Here is an 8,783-nt window from a genome sequence, read left to right on the forward strand (position 1 = left end):
TTAAGAAAACTTTTTCACCTCAAGAGTCTGCAAGGAAACTACTATTTCTCTAGCAGAGGCTCTATCGTCGGATTATTTAACATTTAAAAAAAAATTTAAAAATTAATATTTCGATTTTTTTCCTAAGTTTTTAAGGATTAATGCTTTTATTCAAGGAAACTTGATACTTTCAATTTTTTCTTAAAAATATTTCTTGAAATTTTCATTTTCAAGGAAAATTGATACTTTAAATTTTTCCTTGAAAAAATATTTTTAAAATTTTCATTTTTAAGGAAAATTGACATTTTCAATTTTTTCTCAAAAATCATTTTTTAAAAATTTCATTTTGAGAAATTTTGATACTTTCAACTTTTCTTCAAGAAATATTTTTAAAATTTTCATTTTTAAGGAAAAGTTGACATTTTCAATGTTTCCTCAAAATCATTTTTTTGAAATTTTCATTTTTAAGAAAAATTGATACTTTCAATTTTTTCTCAAGAAACATTTTTTGAAATTTTCATTTTCAAGAAAAATTGATACTTTCAACTTTTTCTTAAAAAATATTTTTCAAAATTTTCATTTTTAAGGAAAATTAATACTTTTAATGTTTTCTTAAAACATTTTTCTTTTGCTTTTGAAAATTTTTATTTTTTTAGAAAAATTGGTTCTTTAAGCCCCTTTTTTTTTTATAAAAAAATTTGAAATTATTTTTATCCTTTATTACTATTTTTAGAAAAAGAAGTATTCAAGAAAAAGAAAATAAATGATGAGTATCAAAGCAAAAAGAATTACTAAAACTTGTGGCTTAGCTCAAAAACAGCTCAACTCCACACTCAGGAACAACCCAGAATCTGAGTGACTTGGCTGGCTGTTAGAACGGCTCGAAATTGGATCGAAACAGTAGTGTTGCATGATGGGATTGGATCGCCTAATGGTTGATGCGCGGATCTTTGAGACGAGTCAAAAGGAAACTCGGTTTCTTCAGCTAAAACGATGCCATTTCGTTAATCTTCTAAAAGCTTTTTTTTAAGCTTTACTCCCCCTTTTATCGGTTCCCTCTCTCCTCTCTCCTTAATTTCCTTTCCCTTAAATGATTTTACCCAAGACCAAAAAATCAAGAACACTGGTTAGTTTTTAGGTTCTGATTCTAGCCTCATCGTACGTCATCGTCTACCACCATCGGCCCACCATCGTTGAGGCTCGAATTACACCAGTTGCTTCTTCTTGATCTGTTCTTTGTCTTGATGCGATCAATCTTTCCTGAAAGTGCCTTCAACTTTGTAGATTAGGTCTTGAAAATTGTGAAGAACCCTAAGATCTTCTATTTTGCTGCTCCTATTACTGCCATCCCTAGATATGTTCTTCACCTTGCTATTGGCAATATTTTCACTATATTTTAAAATCCCAATACCCTAGAGGAGGGTTTAAATTGAAACCCAAAAAATCTCATTTTCATCCTCGATTGCATTCATTTTCGATCAACTTTGATTTCTTTATATTGGCTTATTGTTTTACCCCCTTTGTTTTACAGGAGATGGCTATTCAACAAGGGGTTGATGATGAGGGTAGTGACAAGATTGGCCGTCAGTGAGGGTTGGCACTTCCACTGTCAGCTCGTGGGTTGATGACTACCTTATCCATGTTTTTTGTCTGTAAACGTGTTCCTTTTTTTCTCTTTTCTTTTTTGTTTTGCAAGACGATGGAGTGAGATTCTTTTTTTTAGGCTACAGGGTTGCAGTTAGAACGATGGTCGCTTTTGATTGTTTGTTGGAATTGAATTTAGGGTTATGGTTGGGTGTGTCATGCACCACTTTAGTTCTAACATGGTGGACATATGGATGGTAAGATGATTTTGCTCTACTTTTTGTTTTTTGTTTCTTGGAGTCTTCTGAGTAATTACTGGGTGTTCTAGATTTTCTTTTTGGCTAGGTGTTTGGTGGCTGTGTGACTCTTGCTGATAGAATTAGGATTAAATGGAATCATACAACAAAGGCTTTTCGGTACATGGTATTGTTTAGGGGTATCTCACAGAAGTTGTTGATGTAGTGGGATGTTTTTTGGCTGGCTGGCAATGACAACATGGTTCGGTGAAGGTGGAGATGGCAATGTGGATGTGACAGTGTGTTAAAAATGGTGATGAAGCTTTGCTCGATTTTTCTTTGTGTTTCTTGTGGCTTTCGGTGTGTGGCTTTGGGGTTTGATTGTGGGTTGATGGTAGACTGGGGCTGGATAACTATGCAAAGAGTATTCTACTGGCAATAGGTTTCTAAGGACCTTATTGATATTCCTAGGAATCACTCGATTTTCTTTCTTTTTGTTATTGCCCTCCATGCAGTGTAATGGTTGCTACTTAAATAGGGACTCAATCCTTATAAAATACAAGATCAAACTGTTATCCGATTGATTAAGATTTTTTTTTATCTCTTTTAATTTCAATTTTAAACTCAACTAATTTATCCTCTAATTTTGATTCAAATTCAAATATAATTATCTATCTCTTGAAGTAAGGTAGACAATTACAAATATTCTGAGTCTAAAGTCCAAAGTGGGCCCAAAATTTAAATTCAAAGCCTAATTTGAACTAAGCTGAAATTCAAAGATAACCCAAGACTAAACAGGATGTTTACAGTTACTTTTTTTTATACAGTTTTTGTGAAACATAAATTGTACAAAGAAGTAGACACCCACCTTGATCTTTCTTAAAAAAAAAAAAAACACTTTGGTGTTGATGGAATTGAGTCTACAAATGAAATGACCTGAAGATGAATTTGACATAAGTCGAAATCCAAAATAAAATAACCTAGATTGAATCAAAATGTAACATGAATAACTTGGATTAAGAAATCAAAATCCAAAACAAAATGACTTAGACTGAACCAAAATCTGAAATGAAGAATTTGGACTAAGCCGAAGAAGGATTTGACATAAGTTCAAATCCAAATCAAAATGACCTGGACTGAACTGAAGTCTGAAATGAATAATTTGGATTAAGTTGAAGAAAGATTTGACATAAGTCGAAATTCAAAACAAAATGACCTAGACTGAATCGAGGTCTGAAATGAATAACTTGGACTAAGTTGAATAAGGATTTGACAAAAGTCAAAATCCAAAACAAAATGACCTAGACTGAACTGAGGTCTAAAATGAATAATTTGGACTAAGCCGAAGAAGGATTTGACATAAGTTGAAATCTAAAACAAAATGACCTGAATTGAATCGAAGTCTGAAATGAATATTTTGGACTAAGTCGAAGAAGGATTTGACCGAAGTCAAAATCCAAAACAAAATGACCTGGACTGAATCAAGGTCTGAAATGAATAACTTGGACTAAACCAAAGAAAGATTTGACATAAGTCAAAATCCAAAACAAAATGACTTTGACTGAACTGAAGTCTGGAATGAATAATTTGGACTAAGTCGAAGAAGGATTTGGCATAGGCCAAAATCTAAAACAAAGTGACTTGGACTGAATCGAAGCCTGACTTCAATTACAAAATTTCAAAGCTTCAAAGGTTCACGATTTGAAGCATTCAAAAAGTTCATAATAAAAAATTCACAATACAAGTTGAAACTCAAAGATTCACAATTTGAGTTTAAAAAAAAAATGAAATTCAAAGGTTCACAATTCAAAGATTCGCAAGCTTAGAAAATTCATATGATTTGTAAAAATTGAAACTTCACAAAATTTTGAATTCACATTTGAAAAACTTCTAAAGATTCACAACTAGAGTTTTAAAGGTTCTCATTAAAAAATTTTAGAATTTCATCAAAAAATTTTAAGATTCTAATTCAAAAACTCTAGGTATAAAAAAATTTTCAAATTCAAAGATTCTCATTTAAATTGTTAGAGATTATTCTTAGAGGTTTTACAAATCATCCTCATCATTGAAAAAGGTTTCACAACTTTAAAAAATTAGGATGTTTTCTTCGTCAAAAATCTCATCATGAAAAATTTTTGAAGTCTCAAGTTCAAAATTCCCCTACAAAAGTCAAAATTTTGTATGATAATGATGCGAATGCAACAACCTAGATTCTCACAACAATGCAGATGCCATACTCTAAACCATGATTCATAGGTTTACTACATGATGCAAATGCATGATTAAACCATGATGCGAATGCAATGTAATGCAAATGTCACTAAAATCAACACCATGACATTCTAATTGATTGTGGTAATGAGGTTCTCAAGACTTCACTATTTCACATTTCTTTTTTAAGTTCCCAGCAGTAACATTTTCAGAATTAATTCACCAATTTTGCTAACTGATCCATGTTATTTCCAGTATTTGGTCACAACTCAAATATTAAATTGGTTGATCATTACCATATTCACCACTTGGGTACCACTTTTGCCTTTTCAAATCATAATTTTTACCTTTTTTTTACCCCAGTCATTTTGGATTTCTTTTCAATAGAATGCATGAATCTCTTATGAATATTGTCATTCATTGATTATCATTTCAATTCATGACAAGCACAATGCAATCATATATTTTCTTGATTTATTTTGGGAATGCAAAAATGAGTGAGGGTAAGGTGATTTAAAGAAAAGAGAATCAATACAAGAACAAGTTTGGTACAAAAATGCACAGATCAAGGAACAAATTCAAAGCATGTCACTAGGGTAAGTGTTTGAATTGTATAACAATATCCAAATAATGAATATTCAGATAATTTCTAACATTAATCCTAGATTCTTTTTCAAAAACTCATTCCATTGACTTTAAAAATCATTTTGAGCTTTCACATTTTGCCCCAGTTTCAGAAGATCTTCAGATGACATTGATATTTCATATATTGAGCTCTTATTCTAGTTTTTAGCTCAGATGTCTTTCTACCCAAATTCCCATTTCGAGTTTTCAATTTGAGTCTTCTTTTCTTCTCTATTTTTTATTTTTTCTTTTTTTTTCTTTCACCTATTATTGATATCTCATCAATCTCTAGAGTAATGAAGCATGATTCTATCATTCTATCATTCTATCATGAGCATGCTTTTGTCTAACATATGATCATTCAATTCAAACATTCACATTTGATCTAAATGGAGTTTTAAAGGTTTTAATGTAGGCCATGGTGATGGGTCATAAAAGAAATGGATAAAATAGGCTCAAAGCATGTGTTTAAAGGGTTCAAAACCAAATGATCATTTTCCATAATGCGATTCAATTTGGCATTTTACCCCATTTCACATCATGTCATTGCTTTTTTTCTTTTTTCATCTGATCCCTCACAAAATGACTTATTATTTTATCGCAAATCATGTGTGACATTTATTTTTTTTTTTGTTTTTCTTTCTTTTTTCTTTTTATTTGAAACCTTTTTTACCTTTTTTTTTAAAATTACCCCCCAATGTGGAGGGTGATCCTTGGTCAAAGATTTAAAAAAAAAATTCATAATAGGCCCAAAAAAGGTAGCAATGAATGGTTTTTCAAATGGTAAAAGAAAGATGATCATTTTTCATCTCGAATGTGAATGCCTTCTTTGAAGACCATATTTTGAACAAAGATAAACTGATTAGATGCCTCCAAGACATGTTTATTTTCATGAATAGTATCTGCCCATAGAAATTTTTTTGCCCAAATAATCTCTATAGATCAATATGAATGAGTTTTCAAAATTACATCCTAGAACTATTGTTTATAATTGTCCAAACATTCACCATTTAGAACTTGAAAATAGGAATAAAATGGATATGAAAGGTAACAAAAATAATGATTTGGATGGAAGAGAAAATGTAATGAAATGCATCAACCTGTCTTTTATTAAAATGATAAAGAATGAAATCTTATTACATAAAAGAAATCTTGCCATTACTCTAAAAAAAATCCATGCAACTTTCAGCCAGTATCAATATCATTGTCCTTCTTCAAGACTATGGCCCTGTGTTATCAAGTGAAAAAGTTCTTGCTGCCATCTGATTTTTTTTATTCATCGAAGCTTACCAAACCTTTTCAGATCAAACTTTGTACCTTATGTTTGAAAGCAAGATAAGTTTTTATAGAATGACCCACATTCTCGTTATGGTAATCACACGTGGTATTAGCATCATACCATTGGGGATAAAGTGACTTTAATGGTTCTAGAATAACAGGAGATACTAAGTTATTTTTAACTAGTTTAGAGAATAACTCAATGTAAGTCATGAGGATAGGGTCAATGTATGCCCTCTCTTAGTTAATTTGAGATCTCTTCAAACCACCTATTTGGTTATTAAGCATTAAAGCTGGGGTAACAATAGGACTGGGCCTATATGTAGGTGCTTGAAAAGTTGATTGGTAGGCTGGTTGTGAAATAGGATGATAAGAAATTGGTATAACATGATTAATGGCTGGATAATAGGTAGGATATACTGGCTGTGGGTATGAGGTATAACTTTTGAACTGCTGTCTTTCAAAACTCACAGCTTGAGCTTCACTTTTTTTTTTTGGACATCCTACCCTTCTTTGTACTATAGGTCTCTCTTTTTTCAAGCTTGCCATTTTTAATGGCATTCTCTATCATTTCTTCAGAGATCACCATATCGATAAAATTCTTGATGACATTCCCAATCATTTTCTTATAATATGGAGGCTTCAAAGTACTCACAAATAAAGTAATCATTTTTTTTTAGTAAGAGGTGGCTGAACTTGAGTAACCACATCTCTCCACCTCTGTGCATACTCTTTGAAGTTTTCAGAAGGTGTCTTTTCCATACTTTGTAGAGATAGATGATTTCAAGCTAAGTGTATAATATGTTGGTATTGGGTGATGAATGCCTTTGCCAAATTATTTTAGGACTGGATACGAGTTCGATCTAATTGGACATACCACTTTACAGTTGAGCCTGTGAGACTATCTTGAAACACATGCATAAGTAGTTTCTCATCATGAGTACAGGTAGTCATTTTACGATAATACATGGTAACATGAGTTACCAGTATTTTGTCCCATCGTATTTTCAAATTCAGGGACTTTAAATTTTAGTGGGATGACTACATCTGAAACTAAGCATAGTTCAGCTGCATCTACATAGCCAAAATAATCCATTCCTTTGATAGCTTGCACTCTATCTTCTAAAAGGTTCATTTGTTGTATGTTCAAGTCTTTCATCGCCTTAGAAGTCTTCATCTTCAACCTTTCTTTCTTTTTAAGATCATCAAAATTAGGGACCTTAATTGGGTCTGCTATTTTTACCTCGAAAGTGGGGTTAGTGTAATTACGATATGGCGCTTCAGGATAGGTTTAAGCATATGCCACATAAAATGGTATGTGTGGGGCCCGTGTCTCCTAAGAAGATTAACCTTAGTTTGGACCAAACCCATGAAGGTATAAAGGATCCACAATATCTTATTTTTCATTCGGATTAGGGGTTTTTTCTACTGTTTGACCCTTATCCAGTTTTTTCAACATTTTCATCATCTTGGTCAACTTCTCTTTTATCTTTTGCTGAGCCTTCTTGATCTTACCCATATGACTATTTTGTTCATGTTCCATTTACCTTGCTCACAATTGAGTATTATATGGGTGACGTGCAGGTTGACTTGAATTTATCGATGGTTGAGCTATCCTTAAACCTTTGATTATCACAAATTACGATGCTTGCATTACTACATGCTCATGTCATGAAAGAGAGACTATAAAAATAATCTTAATATGATTTCAAGCTAATGTATGTGAAATGAATGCCAAAAATGTATACAACCTAATGCTATCTTGCTTTAAATAAAAAAAAAATAGATGAAAGAAAGAAAAATTCAACAACAGTTATTTCCAACCAAGAAAAATCAATCATTATAAAAATTTAACTTAGCTATTGGATTTTTCTATGAAAAGGGAAAGTAAGGCTCTAACTACAGGTTAGGTTCTTTATGCTCACTATATGTCATTTAAGGTTAATATCTAAAGGTTCTCAAATTGCTCCTTATATCATTATCCATCACAGACTAGTAAGGCACCTTAATCATCACCCATTATAGGTTGCAAGTGAAAAAGGTTTAATTTGAGTGGAAGTATTTTGCTAGCCACTGCAGAGGCATTAAAACCTCATGAAAGCATAGTTACTTTACTCCCTCCTAAAAAGACGGAGCTCAAGTATGGAGCTTATGTTATGCACATGTATATGAATGACATAGTTATCAACATAAGTAAATAAAATGAATGAAAAACAAAGAAAATCCTTACAAAGAATATAGTTTTATTAGGCCTTTTGGACAACACGAATTTATTTGCTGTCCTGACTCTCGACTTATCCCCAGTGGAGTCACCAAACTGTTATAACGTCTAGATCTTTGGACCTATCGCCAGACATTGATTTAGGAGTCACCACCAATCTTTTGTTTAGGTATGATTGGCCATCTGACTGAATCTATTCCTTTTTAAAGAGAAATTATAAGCTTGACTTAGGCATCTTTAAAAGGTAGATTCAATGTCTACGAAACCAAAACTAGGTTTGAGAGTGCGATTATGTGTGAGAAAAGTTATAGCACCCTCACGACACCCATCCAAAGGATGGTACCAGCTTTATTTTGTGTTATCCATTAAGCCTTAAAAATCTTGCCAAGTAATTAACTATTAAAAATTATTCTTAATTGACTCCAATACTTTTAGCAAAAAATTAAGAAAACTTTCTCACCTCAAGAGTATATAAGGAAACTATTATTTTTCTAACAGAGGCTCCGTCGTCGAATTATTTAACATTTAAAAAAAATTCAAAAAAAATAATACTTCAACTTTCTTCCTAAGTTTTTAAGGATTAATGCTTTTATTCAAGGAAAATTGATACTTTCAATTTTTTCTCAAAAATATTTCTTGAAATTTTTATT

The 8,783-nt window shown here is 31.8% G+C and overlaps 1 long non-coding RNA gene across 2 annotated transcripts; it reads left to right on the forward strand.

Annotated features, from left to right (window-relative positions):
- The first annotated feature begins 736 nt into the window (after positions 1-736).
- On the forward strand, positions 737-2,387 carry LOC149516180 (uncharacterized). Of its 2 annotated transcripts, none has more exons than XR_016346464.1 (2): positions 737-1,820; positions 1,892-2,387. It is a non-coding gene; the product is annotated as an uncharacterized LOC149516180 (long non-coding RNA). The 2 variants fall into 2 exon arrangements; XR_016346463.1 differs by having other exon boundaries at positions 1,909-2,387.
- The last annotated feature ends 6,396 nt before the right edge of the window (positions 2,388-8,783 follow it).

Source organism: Durio zibethinus, chromosome 11, assembly GCF_047325235.1.
Source record: "Durio zibethinus cultivar Kanyao isolate XHJ-2024 chromosome 11, ASM4732523v1, whole genome shotgun sequence".
Lineage (NCBI taxonomy): Eukaryota > Viridiplantae > Streptophyta > Magnoliopsida > Malvales > Malvaceae > Durio > Durio zibethinus.